The sequence below is a fragment of the Rhinoraja longicauda genome, unplaced genomic scaffold (assembly GCF_053455715.1).
Source record: "Rhinoraja longicauda isolate Sanriku21f unplaced genomic scaffold, sRhiLon1.1 Scf000385, whole genome shotgun sequence".
NCBI classification, from domain to species: domain Eukaryota; kingdom Metazoa; phylum Chordata; class Chondrichthyes; order Rajiformes; family Arhynchobatidae; genus Rhinoraja; species Rhinoraja longicauda.
Window position 1 is genome coordinate 4549 of NW_027601602.1, and position 16439 is coordinate 20987.

Genomic DNA, 16439 nt, shown 5'->3' on the forward strand with positions numbered 1-16439 from the left:
AGAGTCTGTAGCTTGTTTCGGGTATGCACCAGTGACCTCAGCTGGGGTAGGAAGATGTTTTTCACAACTGAAGCATATTCTTTCTGACAGACACCAGATAATTTGAAAAATATGCTAGTAATGCTAGTAATTATGTGCAACCAGGCAACTTTGGTCATTTAATGTAGCATACTTTTATATTATCATTTTTGAAAATACTTGACTTTTTATGGATTTTTTTTGTCAATAAATGCCTTTTTTCGTGTCATTTTTGTAAATTTATTATGCCTATTTGCCTGCTTATTTCAGAGATTTATAGCGCCTAAACATCCTGGCTCTACTGATCATCCCATATCACTTGATTCTGCTGGCCCTAAGAACTCCATCTAACTCTCTTTTGAATGCATCCAGGGAATCGACCTCCACTGCCTCCTGGGGTGGAGAATTCCACAAATTCACAACTCTGGGTTGCAGTTTTGGTCTCCTAATTTGAGGAAGGACATTATTGCTATTATTGCACCTATTTTTTATGTTTCTATGACAGGATCACTGAAAGCAAATGCCTTTATAAGAGAGACGATAAGAGACTGCACAAAATAATTTTTTTTCAGATTGGAAAATTGTCCTATGATTGTCTCAATTGGTTTATAAGTAGCATGCTGTTCATGAATCATAATTTGAGTGCTGTGCAGTGTCTCAATAGTACATAAATGCTAGTTTTGCAACTGCACAAACTTAATTTAAAAAATATCTGCATTTGTAAATGACTGACCTATGGTTTTCCAAATATAAGAACCTTTCATTCTGATCTATACCATACTATCATATCATCATATCATATCATATATATACAGCCGGAAACAGGCCTTTTCGGCCCACCAAGTCCGTGCCGCCCAGCGATCCCCGCACATTAACACTATCCTACACCCACTAGGGACAATTTTTACCTTTACCTAGCCAATTAACCTACATACCTGTACGTCTTTGGAGTGTGGGAGGAAACCGAAGATCTCGGAGAAAACCCACGCAGGTCACGGGGAGAACGTACAAACTCCTTACAGTACAGCACCCGTAGTCAAGATCGAACCTGAGTCTCCGGCGCTGCATTCGCTGTAAAGCAGCAACTCTACCGCTGTGCTACCGTGCCGCCCTATATTACTATATTACTCAATTACTTTGCATCTATAAATTTCAGCACCCTGGTGTACTAGTTAAATTTAGCTTGGTTTAAGAACATTTACATTTGCTAAAAGGATGGAATCTACAGTGTAGCAAGCTTGAAGCTGTCTTTTGTAAAAAACAGTATTTTAATTTATTTTGGTTTAGTGTAGTGATTCAGCAAGTAAACAGGCCCTTGGACCCACTGAATCCATGTTAGCCTTTGACCACCCATTCACGCTACTTTTATGTTGTTCCACTTTTGCATACGATACAATAGAACTTTATCCCAGGAGGGAAATTGTTCTGCCAACAGTCATAAAACACAGCAGGATGCTTGAAACATGAAATTAAAGTGACGTGGAAAGTCCAAGATTGGGGATGTGCAAAGATTGGGGAGGGGGAAGGGGTGTCACTCTACCCCACGACAGAAGGATTTGTACAGTTTGATAGCCACAGGGAAAAAGGATCTCCTGTGGTGTTCTGTGCTGCATCTTGGTGGAACCAGTCTGTTACTGAAGGTGCTCCTCAGGTTGACCGGTGTGTCATGGATGGGGTGAGTTGTATTGTCCAGGATGCTCCACAGTTTGAGGAGCCAGCCTTCCTGGTGAGCTTGTTAATTCTGTTGGCGTCTGCGGCCTTCGCTCTGCCACCCCAGCACACAACAGCGAAGAAGATGGCACTTGTCACCACCGATTGGCTGAACATCTGCAGCATCTTACTGCAGACGTTGAAGAAGCAGAGCCTTTTCAGAAAGTACAGATGGCTCTGTTCCTTCTTATACACTGCCTCAGCGTTCCTGAACCAGTCCAGTTTACTGTCCAGGTAAACTCCAAGGTTCTTGGTAAACTGCACATCCATACCCTTGATAGAGACAGAGGTGTTCGTCTCCTCCTAAAGCCCACCACAAGCTCCTCAGTCTTGTCAGTGTGAGCTGCAGGTGATTCTGCCCACACCACTCAACAAAGTTGTTGACTACACCTCTGTATTCAGCTTTCCTCTCATTGATACAGCCCACAATTGCAGAGTTGTGCAAACACCTGCAGGTGGCAGGAGTCCGAGTTGTATCAGAGGTCCGAGGTGTAAATGGTAAACAGGAACGGACAGAGCAGCGTCCCGTGTGGGGCCCCTGTGTTGCTCGCTTCCATGTCTGTTCCCATACTAGGGGCAATTTACTGAAGCCAGTTAACTATATACCTATAACTATCTTATCAGTCTGAAGAAGGGTCTCAACCCGAACCGTCACCCATTCCTTCTATCCAGAGATGCTGCCTGACCTGCTAAGTTACTCCAGCATTTTGTCTTTAACTATATACCCACATGTCTTTAGGATGTTGGAGGAAACATACGTGGTCACAGAGAGAATGTGTAAAGTCCATACAGACAGTACCTGACAGTGATTCTGGCGCCGTGAGGCAACAAGGCAACCGGCTGAGCCACTGTGCCACCCACATTGACCTCAGTGGTATTTTGTCAGAATGTCTGATACCTAATAATTGGTTTTAACATGTCCTTGCAGTCTAAATTTTGGACAAGTTTTTTAGGCATTTTGAAGATTGAATACTTCGACGTTCTACACAATGTTCCAATGGCCATCAGTAAAGTACATTGAAGTGGAGTTGCTGTAGTAATTTGGGGAATATAGTCGGACTTTTATGCACAAGAGTAAAATAGTAGCTTTCACAGCAAATTGTTTCACAAGTTTTGATATTCAGTGTCAAATTAGGTTGGATAAAAAAGAAAACTGCAGTTGTTGAAAATAAAAATGCTGGAAATAGCATGTGTGGATAGCGGAAATGCTACCATGAAAATCTTTTGTCAAATTTGGCAATGAGCCTTGTAAAGAGCTTAGGATCGGTGACCAAACGTTTAATCAAAGAAGTAGATTTGAAGGAGAGTATGTATGAAAAGGAGTGAGAATTCCAGAGCTTTCATAGAATTGTGAAATTGTATGCTTCAGATGCAAGGCTATTTTAAAAACAAAATGCTGGACACTTCCATGACTGTAAAATAATGGCACTTTCAGTGCACATTCAGTTATTTGTTTATGTGGTGAGTGTTACTCCCCTCCGCCACCACTTTTCAAGAAGTAGTTCAGAGTCCCACTAAAATAAAATTCCCCTCCACTTCCTTCAGAGGGTTGTGGCTGTATGGAATGGGCTTCCGGTGGAAGTGGTGGAGGCTGGCTCGATTTTATTATTTAAGAGTAAATTGGATAGGTATATGGATAGGAGGGGATTGGAGGGTTATGGTCTGAGTGCAGGTAGATGAGACTAGGTCAGGGAGAATGGTCGGCGTGGACTGGTAGGGCCGGACAGGCCTGTTTCCATGCTGTAGTTGTTATATGTTATTTTAACTATTTACTTTCCAGCTCTTAGCAACTTTTTTCAGGGGATTAGGTAGTTCCTAATCAGGTTAGGCAGGTCGCCACATCCAGGCTTCTAATTTTTGCATGTTAAATTTGCTTTGGATCTTGTGCCAAATATAACAACCACAGCCATCAAGTCCCTCTTCTTAACAAAAATCAGACATTTTGGAAACATTCTTTATTCTCATGTTCTCAAAACGAATATGATTAGTTTTCATCTGCAATTTGAGAGGGAAAAGGTTAAACCAGGAATGTCGGTGTTGCAGTTGAACAAAGGGGACTATGCAGGGATGAGAGAGGAGCTGACCAAGGTCGAATAGAAAGGGATCCTAGCAGGAATGACGGTGGAACAGCAATGGCAGGAATTTCTGGGCATAATGGAGAAGATGCAGGGTCATTTCATTCTAAAGAGGAAGAAAGATTCAAAGGGAAGTAAGAGCCAACAGTGGCTGACAAGCGAAGTTAGAGATGGAATAAAACCAAAAGAAAAGATCTATAAGATAGCAAAGAGTAGCGGGAAGCCAGAGGAGTGGGCAACTTTCAAAGGACAACAGAAGATAGCAAAAAGACCAATACGGGCTGAAAAGATGAGGTACGAAACGAAGCTGGCCAAGAATATAAAGAAGGACAGTAAAAGCTTCTTGAGGTATGTTAAGAGAAAAAGATTAGTAAAGACAAATGTGGATCTCTTGAAGGCAGAAACGGGTGAAATTATTATGGGTAGCAAGGAAATGGCGGAAGAGTTGAACAGGTATTTCAGATGTCTTCACTAAGGAGACACAAACAATCTCCCAGATGTACTAGTGGACAGAGGTTCAAGGGAGACAAAGGAACTGAAAGAAATTTGCATTAGGCGAGAAATAGTATTGGGTGGACTGATGGGATTGAAGGCTGATAAATCCCCAGGGCCTGATGGTCTGCATCCCAGGGTACTCAAGGAGGTGGCTCAAGAAATCGTGGACGCATTGGTGATAATTTTTCAATTTTCAATAGATTCAGGATCAGTTCATGTGGATTGGAGGATAGCTAATGTTATCCCACTTTTCAAGACAGGAGCGAGAGAGAGAAAACAGGGAATTATAGACCAGTTGGCCTGACATCGGTGGTGGGGAAGATGCTGGAGTCAATTATTAAAGAGGTAATAACGGTGCATTTGGCTAGCGGTAAAAGGATAAGTCCAAGTCAGCATGGATTTATGAAGGGAAATCCTGCTTGACAAATCTTCTGGAATTTTTTGAGGATGTGACAAGTAAAATGGATGAAGGGGAGCCAGTGGATGTAGTGTATCTAGACTTTCAGAAAGTCTTTGATAAGGTACCACATGGGAGGTTGGTGAGCTGAATTAGAGCACATGGTATTGGGGGTAGGGTATAGACATGGATAGAGAATTGATTGGCAGACAGGGAGCAAAGAGTAGGAATAAACGGGTCCTTTTCGGAATGGCAGGCAGTGGAGAGTGGAGTGCCGCAAGTTTGCGGGTGACACAAAGCTGGGAGGCAGTGTGAATTGCGAAGAGGATGTTAGGAGGTTGCAAGGTGACTTGGACAGGTTGAGTGAGTGGGCAGATGCATGGCAGATGCAGTATAATGTAGATAAATGTGAGGTTATCCACTTTGGCGGCAAAAATAAAGAGGCAGATTATTATCTCAATAGTGTCAGATTGGGTAAAGGGGAAGTGCAACGAGACCTTGGTGTCTTTGTACACCATTCACTGAAAGTAATCGTGCAGGTACAGCAGGCAGTGAAGAAAGCTAATGGCATGTTGGTCTTCATTAAGTGATTGGACACGCTAGAGACAGGAAACATGTTCCCGAAGTTGGGGGAGTCCCGAACCGGGGGCCACAGTTTAAGAATAAGGAGTAGGCCATTTAGAACGGAGATGAGGAAGAACTTTTTTACTCAGAGTTTTAAAGCTGTGGAATTCTCTGCCTCAGAAGGCAGTGGAGGCCAATTCTCTGGATGTTTTCAAGAGAGAGTCAGATAGAGCTCTTAAGGATAAGGGGATATGGGGAGAAGGCAAGAACGGGGTACTGATTGTGCATGATCAGCCATGATCACGGTGAATGGCAGTGCTGGCTCGAAGGGCCGAATGGCCTACTCCGGAACCTATTGTCTATAACGAGACAATTGGAATACAGGAGTAAAGAGGTCCTTCTGCAGTTGTATAGGGTCTTGTTGAGACCACATCTGGAATATTGTGTGCATTTTTGGTCTCCTAATTTGAGGAAGGACGTCCTTGCTATTGAGGCAGTGCAGCGTAGGTTCACGAGGTTAATCCCTGGGATGGAGTGACTGTCATACGAGGAAAGATTGGAAAGACTAGGATTGTATTCACTGTAGTTTAGAAGGATGAGAGGGGATCTTATCGAGACGTATAAAATCATAAAAGGATTAGACAAGCTACATGCAGGATAAATGATCCCAATGTTGGGGGAGTCCAGAACCAGGGGCCACAGTCTAAGAATAATGGGGAGGCTATTTAAAACTCAGGTGAGTAGTGTTTCTACTTCATCATGTGGAAAATGTGGCTTGTCTTTCAGAGAGTTGTGAATTTGTGGAATTCTCTGCCATGGAAGGCAGTGGAGGCCAAATCATTGGATGATTTTAAAAGAGAGTTAGATAGAGCTCTAGGGGCTAGTGGAATCAAGGGAATATGGGGAGAAGGCAGGCACGGTTTACTGATTGTAGATGATCAGCCATGATCACAATGATTGGCGGTGCTGGCTCGAAGGGCCAAATGGCCTCCTCCTGCACCTTTTTTTCTATGTTTCTATTCATGTACATTTTTTTGTGGCCTTGCCTGTTGTGTTTTCAATGCAAGACAGTAACTCAGTGGGTGAGGCAGCATCTATGGAGAACATGGATAGATGACATTTCGTGACGGGAGCCTTCTTTAGTCTGAAGGAACCCCAAACGTCACCTATCCATGTTCTCCAGAGATGCTGCCTGACTCTTGTCTCTTTTGTAAACTAGCATCTGTAGTTCCTTGTATTGGCCATTTTTTATATCATTGTTTCCATTTTCGATTTTCAGCATTTGCAGGGTTTTTTTATATTTCCATGTATTGTTCACATTTGTTTTATTGTAGTGGGGCTTGGCAGGTTGGTGCAGAGAGGCATGGAGGTCAGAATGGAAGGGTTGCAGAGATCTGAGCATTACAGAGCTGAATAAGGTTGGAGATGGAAGAGGCTTTGAAAGCAGTTTTAAATTGTGGGCATTACTGTAGTAGGAACTGGTGTAAATTGAGCAACAGTGTGATGGATGAATTTAACAGTGCAAGTTGGAATACAGACAAAATTTTGGATTGAAGTTTGAAAGGTGGACTGCTGACCAGTGGAGTTGTGTAGAGACTGGATATATCATTTGAATGGGTTGAGAGTGGAGGGGTGAATTGTTTTGCTATTGGAATATTACGCTCATTTTTCGCTTGGGAAGCTTACAATCCATGAATATTGATTTCTCTAACTTTGTAACCTCTACTTTCCCTCTCTTTCTCCGTCCCTCCCCCACCTTAATTCTCCGACTAGTTTCACTGTCCTGAATAATTTTACTGTTTGTATGCCTTGTTGTCACCTTCCCCTTGGCCAACTATGAACCATTCTACATTTCCTTGAGCATTGTCTGCTTCGATCTGTCCTTTTCACACCTTACCCTTCCATATGTCTAGTTTCTTTTCCCCTGACAGTCTGAGAAATGGTCTCGATCCGAAACGTCACCCATTCCTTCACTCCGGAGATGCTGCCTGTCCCAATTTAGACCAATTTTACCTTGTTTTTTTACATTTTGATAGGTGGAATTTGTGAAATACTTGCACTGAAACTTGGTTGTGGAAAGCTTTCTGGTACATTATCGTGTGCATAGAGTCTAGGACACATGAGACGTGATTAGAACCTCACTACCTGAGTGCAGATTCTGAACTGAGAAACTTGTCTGGAATATTTAATTTGATGCTAATTTTGTTAGAAGAAAATGGATGTGAATTGGATGTAGGAAACTAAAAATAGATAATTTTAACTAATGTTGGAGATTATTAATAGTGACTTTAAGTGGTGATCATTAAGTGCCAGAATCTATAATTCTTTGAGTTTAGTTGGTAAGTATCATGGAAGTGCAGTGATTTATGGCCCATTACTGAGCCTCTGGTATCTCAGTACGTGAATTCAAAGTTATACCAAGGCTTTGAGACAAGCTGGATGTCCCGCATTTTGAATGACCTAATTTGGAGTTCAATGTCGTCGGTATCAGAGTAGACCTTGACTGAGTTTCTTCCATCATGTAATTGGTATGTAGTGATCATTTAGTCTTATTTTACTGCAGGTGTTCAGAGGTGATGAAAACAAGAGAATACTTTAGTGTTTCTACTTCATCATGTGGAAAATGTGGCTTGTCTTTCAGACTATTTTGACTCCTTTAAGTAATCAATATGCTTAAGACTTTCATTCAGGCAGTAAACCTCAAAATTAACAGATGCTAGTTTTTTTATAGCTGATGTATATTCTTGCCAATTTGGCATTTTAAGGAAGTAGGATTTTGGTGTACAATCTGATTACTAACTTCATGACTTGTGTTTAAGAAAAACTACATTTTATTTGGATTTGTGCTATCATTAATGCTGTGTAGGAAAAATTGTTTGATTTGGACTCTGGAGCTAATGTATTAGAGGCTGGTGAAGGGTTGATAAGATGAGGACACTAGGAAGAATAACATTTTGGGGCGTAATGTAAATTGTGGCATTGCCTTGAGTTCTGTCCAAGTGCCAAATATCATATCATATCATATATATATACAGCCGGAAACAGGCCTTTTCGGCCCTCCAAGTCCGTGCCGCCCAGTGATCCCCGTACATTAACACTATCCTACACCCACTAGGGACAATTTTTACATTTACCCAGCCAATTAACCCACATATTTGGAGATACTGTATAAACTGGCATGAATCTGAAAAACAAGTATTTTTAATGGGTTTGCACAGAAACTCAGATTGTGGAATTAATTTGCAATATTAAGGGAACATCAAAAGGCAATTTTTACACAGAAAATGCAGGATGTCAGGCAGTGAACATGGAAGGCTAAAAAGCATTTGTTGTTCATGGATTTATTAGAATAGAGCCGAAAGGAAAAGTCCAAACAAAATGAGTGGTGCCTTGGATATTATAGTACTCAAACATGGAGGGCGCGTGAATAGAAGGCAGTTTATGGAATACTTGGTTTTGGTATATATGTAGCTTCAAATTGTGGGGATGAAGATAGAGCATTAATAAAAACTGGGATGGATTTAAGTGTCATAGTCACAGAATCAAGCACCATGGAAATAGGCCCTTCGGCCCAACTTTCCCATGCCAACCAAGATGCCCCATCTACACAATATGCAAGCATTAGTCCGATATCCCTCTAAACCTTTCCTATCCACGTAGCTGTCCCAATGTCTTTTAAATGTTGTTATAGTACCTGCCTCAACTACTTTTTCTGGCAACTTGTTCCATATAAGTTACCCCTCTGGTTCCTATTAAATATTTCCCCTTTCGCTTCAACCTACATCCTTGATTCTACTCTTTCACCAAATCTGTTCCCCTCATGATCTTGCGTGCCTCTATAACATTCTTGCTCAGCGTCATGCTCTTCCAATAATAAAGTTCTGGCTTTCCCAGCCTCTTCCTGATAGCTCAGGCCCTCAAGTCATGGCAACATCCTGGTATTTTTTTCTGCACCCTTTCCAGCTTAACAACATCCTGACCAGAACTGAACATTATTCCAAATGCAGCGTCACCAACGTCTTATACAACAGTAACATAACATCACAGCCTCTAAACTTAATATACCCTGTCTGTTGAAGGCCAATGTACTGTAAGCCATCTTGACCACCCTATCTACCTGTGATGCCACTGTGAAGGGGCTATGTACCCGCACTCCTAAATCTCTTTGTTTTACAATGCACTTCAGAGCCCTGACTTTTACTGTGAAGTTCCTGCCTTGTTTTGACTTCCCAAAATGCAACACCTCCCACTTATACCTCAACCCACTTGTCCAACTGATCCTGTTGTAATATTTAGTATAAGAAAATAACTGCAGATGCTGGTACAAATCGAAGGTATTTATTCACAAAATGCTGGAGTAACTCAGCAGGTCAGGCAGCATCTCAGGAGAGAAGGAATGGGTGACGTTTCGGGTCAAGACCCTTCTTCAGACTGATGTCAGGGGGGCGGGACGAAGGAAGGATATAGGTGGAGACAGGAAGATAGAGGGAGATCTGGGAAGGAGGAGGGGAAGAGAGGGACAGAGGAACTATCTAAAGTTTGAGAAGTCGATGTTCATACCACTGGGCTGCAAGCTGCCCAGGCGAAATATGAGGTGCTGTTCCTCCAATTTCCGGTGGGCCTCACTATGGCACTTGAGGAGGCCCATGACAGAAAGGTCAGACTGGGAGTGGGAGGGGGAGTTGAAGCGCTCAGCCACCGGGAGATCAGTTTGGCCAACGCGGACCGAACGCAGGTGTTGAGCAAAGCTTTGATAATCATCTTCGCTATCTGCAATACTACCCACATTAATATCATCTTCAAACTTATTATTGGTGCATTCTACATTCTCATCTGCATTTTAGAGGTAAACCCATGAGCTGCAATGGGCTGACACTGATCCCTGAGGCACACCACTAGGCATGGGGCTCCAGCTCATAAAACAACCTTCCACCATCACTATCTGCTTTCTTCCATGAAGCCAATTCTCTCACCAGTTGGCTAGCTCTCGCTGTATCTCACGCAATCTGACCTCCCAGAGCCACTAACCATGTAGAATCTTATCAGAAACCTTGCTCAAGACCAAATAAACAACGTTATCAACCTCATCAACCTATTTGGTTACTTAAAACAAAACTCAAATCAGATTTCTAAGATACAATCTCTCATGTACAAAACCATGCTGACTATCCATAATCAGCCCAAATGCACAGATGTGAAGCTCACTGATGTATAGTTCCCAGGCTTTTCCTTACAGCCTTTCCTAAATAGAGGCACAGCATTAGATGCCCTCCAGTCTTCCGGCACTGCACCCATGTATAATGATGATTTGTATTTCTCGGCCTGGGCACTTGCAATTTCTTTAGCTTCCCACAGTGTTCTTGGATATATCTGATCAGGCAATAAGATTTATCTACCTTCATACACCTTAGGATGTCAAACATCTCCTTGACTGCAATCCAAATTGTCCTTGAGACTCTTCCATTAACTGTCCAAAGTTCCCCAGTCTTCATGTCTTTCCCCACAGTAAAAGCATAGGAGAAATACTCATTGGAGACCTTGACCGTCTCCTGCAACTCCACACAGATGACTACTTTGATTTCTGTGGGGCTATAATTACCCTCTTTCCCATAATTTATATACAATCTATTTGGATTATCCTTAATATTATCTGACAGAGCTATCTCCTGCCTCCTTTCTACCCTCATTTTGATGCTCCTCAGTTCCCAAAACTTCTCATTTCCTGGGATTCCTTTGCCAGCTGCCTGTTGGCATCCCAAGCCCTTTTCCTGACCTGAGCCTCAATTTCTCTCGTCATCGGAGGATTTATCTTGCATCAAAGTGAACATTTCTAAGTAATAAAAATTGAAATTGATGGCTGTTAAAGTGTTGTGTTGTATTTGATTAGTACAGGTGTCAGAGGATATGGAGAGAAGGCAGGAGAATGGGGTTAGGAAGGAGAGAGTTCAGCCATGATTGAATGGCAGAGAAAACTTGATGAGCCGAATAGCCTAATTCTGCTCCTATCATTTATGATCTTATGAATTGATGGCCAAAAGATAGCCCTTGTGTGAATTTGAAAGTGTAGGTGGAAGTAATAATGTAAAAAAAGAATTTGCGTATCTTTAGAGTACCTTCACTTTTACCCTGGAGACCAAACATTTTTTGGTACATAACCATATGAAGTGGGTAATTGGTACATTTTTTTAAATTGCTAACAAAAGTAACATTGATTTTGCTCAAGGTCTTGAATGATATTGGCTTTACCATCAGTGTTCTTGGGTATTTATATTTAATGTATCTATGTTGGTAAATGCAATCCTTGCCAGTGCTTTCAACATTGAATGGATTTAGTAAAGCAAAAAGGACAGATAATTCTAAAAGCTTAGTTTTTTTTAATCGATTGGACCTCAGAGAAAGGGGAAATGTAGGACCTGACTAAATGTATCTGGCTTGTGTTGAGTGTATTTTCTGTTGAATCATTGGTTAGGTTGGGCTGTGCCAGGCTGGCTCTGTACTTTAAGCAGCCTATCCTGATCTGGATAGTATTAGTGCCTGGTCATTAGTTGGTGTTTCATCAAGCTATGGTTTAAAAACAAGTTGAGGGTAAATTGCATGAGATTTTGGGGTGGCTTAGTCAAAAAGGTAACTACTGAACATTTTGGGCATTGACAATTGATGTCTGGGCTGATGTTAATGAATAATGTCGAGTTCCAGGATGTTTGGAGGCCAGAATTGGAGAAGCACAGATAGAGTAAATGAATGCAGATGCTAGTTAACAAAAAAGGTCAAAGTGCTGGAGTAACTCAGTGGGTCAGACAACATCTCTGGAGAACATGGATTGGTGATGTTTCTGGTTGGGTCTGAAGAATGGTCCTGACCTAAAATGTTTCCTATCAATGTTCTCCTGAGATGCTGTCTGACCCGCTGAGTTACTCTCGCACTTTATTTCATTTTTATAATGAATGAATGTAGGACCAGAATAGTTCAAGTTGGCGGGAGGTTGAGGCCGTGGAATGACTGAAATGATGATAAGATTATTCAACCGACTCTGCATTGCTTAGCCAGAAAGCGTTATAGGATAATGAACATCGTTATGAATTAGTAGATTTTAGGATAATAATTGGCATAAGCAACTAATATTTGATAACCCTTATTGAAGCCAGTCAACAATGAATGGCAGGTACAACAACAAATGGTCAGACCATGGTCATGTTCTTAAAGGTAGACAAGTTCAAAATATTGTTATTTTAACAGTATTTTGAACTTGACTGGCTTCACTGGAATAAGTTTTGGAGATGAGCAAGAGAAAGTGAGGTGTGATTGGTTGTAATCAGTGAGTATGTGCAAAGTTTTAGATTTTACTGAAGACCATGTAGATAAGTTAATTGGCAGGATTGGTCCCTGGTAGACACCACAAGGAAGAAAGGACCTTCATTTACTTAGCACCTTTCAGCACTTTGACTAAAATAAGCTTTATGAAAGTTCAGTGAAATCCTTTTGAAGTAAAGCTACAGTTCTGTGCCTTTGCTGCTTTTGATGTGGTGATGAAAGTTTAAAGTTTGTGCGGTCAGCCTGTCTGAAATATAAATTCACCTGAAGACAAGTCATTTAAAACGGAGGTGTACAAATTTGAGGGTAGGATTCTCTGAGACAGTGGATGGTGAAGGCTAGATAATCAAAAATATTTAACTTTAAGATAGCTGTCAAATCCTCTTTCAATATTATGTATGGGAATTTGTACAGAAGAGTTAAGGCCAGCCTAGATCAGCAGTGATATTTTAAAATGGTCGAACAGGCATGAGGAGCTCGGTATCTCTGCCAACTCATGCTCTTATTTGCTTATGTTCTTGTGTAATGTGGAAACGCCCTTGCAAACCAGCTATTATTCTGATCTATTGCCTCTGCAGTGCTGGAAACAAAACTAACTGATGTTGTTAGAGTGGAAATGAAACTAACTGATGTTGTTGTAGAGAACCTGAATGTTATGGAAACTGCCGTGAACTTTGTCTAAAAACTTTCTCGGTTAAGGTGAATTAAAATTGCTGGAATAGTTTCTGATGCAAGTTTACAAACATAAAGCTTGAAACTGCTGTCTCCGCATCACAGTTTGACCTGATCATGATTATCACCCAACCTGAGATCAGCTGACAACATGTGGGTAAACTAATATGACTTTATGCATGCTAGATAGAATTTAATGGAGAAAACTGAGAATTATTTGCATTAATATTTTAGACTTTATGCTTTGGTGATACAAAAGGCCCTTCGGCACACTGAGTCCGCGCCGACCAGCAAAAATCCCGTCCACTATCCTATACACTAGGGACAATTTTACAATTTTTACCGAAACCAATTAACTTACAAACCTGTATGTCTTTGGACTGTGAGGAAACTGGAGCATCCAGAGAAAACCCATGCAGTTACAGGGACAGTAAAGACAGTAACCTATCGTCAGGACTGAGCCCTGGTCTCTGGTGCTATAAGGCAGCAACTTACTGCTGCCCCACTGTGCTGCCCCAAAATTCTCGAAGGGAATGTGTTAAGAATATTAATGAAATAGTGCAGTTTACAGCACTTGGAGTGTTGTGCATAATTTTTGAAAATAGCTGAAGTTTTACTTTTTGAAAAATGAATAGTGGATGTTTGTTATAAACAGACACAAAAATTAATGGTGAACTAAATCAGCTGCAGAGTTTGGGCCTCGGTCCTTTATATCCAAATCTGGGCAGCACGCGAGTGGAAATGTTGAAGGCTTTTGATAGGATTTGCCAGGTGCCAGAAATGAGCAGCGGTGTCCTTAGTTGCTTGGGTGTTAGCGCACTGGTACAACAGTTATAGGATATGGCTTGCAGTTCCACACTGGAGCTCCAGGACTAAACGACTAGACACTTTATTACAGTGCATGCTGGGTTGCTGCATGGTCTCATCTGAAAGGTTGGATTTAAGACAAGGTTATATCTGCTCTAGGTTGAACATAAAAGAACAAGTGGCATTGCTTTGAGACAATAAGATGTGGGAATATTTGGCCATTCGGCCCATTGAGCCTGCCCTACCATTAATAGGATCATGGCCGATTCCGAATTCAATATCACTTTTTTGTTCATAATCTCTGATTCTCTTGTTGATTAGAATTCTATCACAATTAAATAAGCACATGAAATCTGCCCCACATGATGTTCCAAACAGTGAACCCTCATTCTAAGTCGCCTTGGTCTTAAATGGTTCACCCCTTGATCTGGGACCATACTCTATTGTTATGGCTTAGATTGAATCATTCACTCAGCATTTAGTGTCTAGTCTAAGATTCTCCTGCAACATTTAACAACAGAAGCATGACTAGGCTGCTCAGTCCCTTGTGCCTGCCCTGCCATTCACTTCGGTCTGTCCCAGGCCTCATTTCCTTTGTGTCGGTTCCCCAATCCTTTAGCTATTTATGCAAAATGATTTAGGTTCCTTTTAAATGAGGTTCATTTCATTATTCTTCCATAATGAGCAAGGTTGCAATTACCTTTAATATTCAACATTTTTTATATATTCCCTCCTTACTTAAGCTGTATCTCAGTGAAAAGTGCATTTGCCTTGCAACTTGTCTTTCCACCTAATTTTGTTGGCAAATGTGGCTACATTCATTTATGCTGTCCTAATAGCTTGCTTAGTCCTAATAGCTTTGTCCTAATAGCTTTGAACTGCCAACCTGAAAATGTGCCTCCTATTGGCACTTCGTGCCTATTAGTCATTCCTCTACCCATGCCATTATATTGCCTCTAATAAAGTCCTTTATGGTTCCTAACATTCTCTGAGACATCTTGCTGCATGCTGTTGACCCTATTACCTCTATAGGGTATCAAACAAAAGACTCTAAATCAAGGTTTAGTTTAGTACAAAATCTTTAACACACGAGCAATTTTAAACATGCATGCAAACAATTGACTTCTAATAACTTCTCATTTACTTTATTATTTCAACTTATCACTTCTTAAACTAAATCACAAAACTCATGACATGAGTCAGATATTCCCCGTATGAATGAATTGGCCAGATTCACTTTGTTGGTAGGGGGTAGTCTTCTCTGAGCTTCGAACTCAGGTCCCTCCTTCTTGCGATGGGTGTTCCCGGGTTGTCACTGCCGATGTCTCGGACCGCCCTTCTTTTATACTAATTTTCCTTCAATCTCCTAAAATAAGCCTTTGTTCTAACCCAAGGCTCTCACAATTCTAAAGTCAATCATTTCGAGTTGTCACTCATCCAAGTGCTGAATAAATAAAACGCATCTTCGTTCCTTATCAGGCATGGGAGTTCTTAATTATGTTGCCTGTTCATATTTTCATTCTCATCATACAGTTCCACTGCAAAATGGCCGTTCCCCGACACCTTATCTTCTCAAGGCCATACTGCCTAGCCATGAAGTTACTTGCAGCTCTGTTCTCACCAGATGTCCATCACAGTGTTTCTTTGTTCTCCTGTTCCCAGCGTTTCACTCTGTCTGTCTCTAGCTAGTAGCATCCTTCCAAAGCCTGTCAGGATACTTGACATCCAGTCTCACGCTATAATGCCTTCTGGAAAGCCAAATATGGGACATTGGTACCCCTTGATCCACTCAGGCAAAGAGTTTACTATAAAAATCTAAAGGGTCTTTAACCTAAACTATCATTGTTCTTGTATCTTGCTACATTGTGTTCCTTTTTATCATCCTCCTTAACTAGATACTGAAATTGTCTCCATCTGTGGATTTACTGCTTTCTTTTGTCATGTTTTCCCTTTTAGTCAATACTTTCTTTGGTTAGCCATGGTTGATTCATCTGTCCCATAATATATTTCCTCATTTGGATATATTTTTGCTATGTATTAATGCTTGCTAACCTGCTTGCTAACCTGATTGCTTGAGTCATCCTCAACCACTGTAATTCCATTTTATTTAACTTGAATAGTTGTTTCTGACCCAAGTTCCTTGGATTGCCAATAACTACAAACCCAACTGGGTCCAGTCACAAATACCACAGTTATCAGAGCAGGTCTGGATATTTTGCCCTGAGCGATTTGTCTTGACGTCCTATCTAGAAACCAACCTTCTATTGACTCCATCTGAATTTAAAAGAGAGTTAGATAGAGCTCTAGGGGCTAGTGGATAAGGGGAGAAGGCAGGCACAGGTTACATAACTTCCGCTGCCTCAAACGCAAGAAGAAGAAGAATCATACTA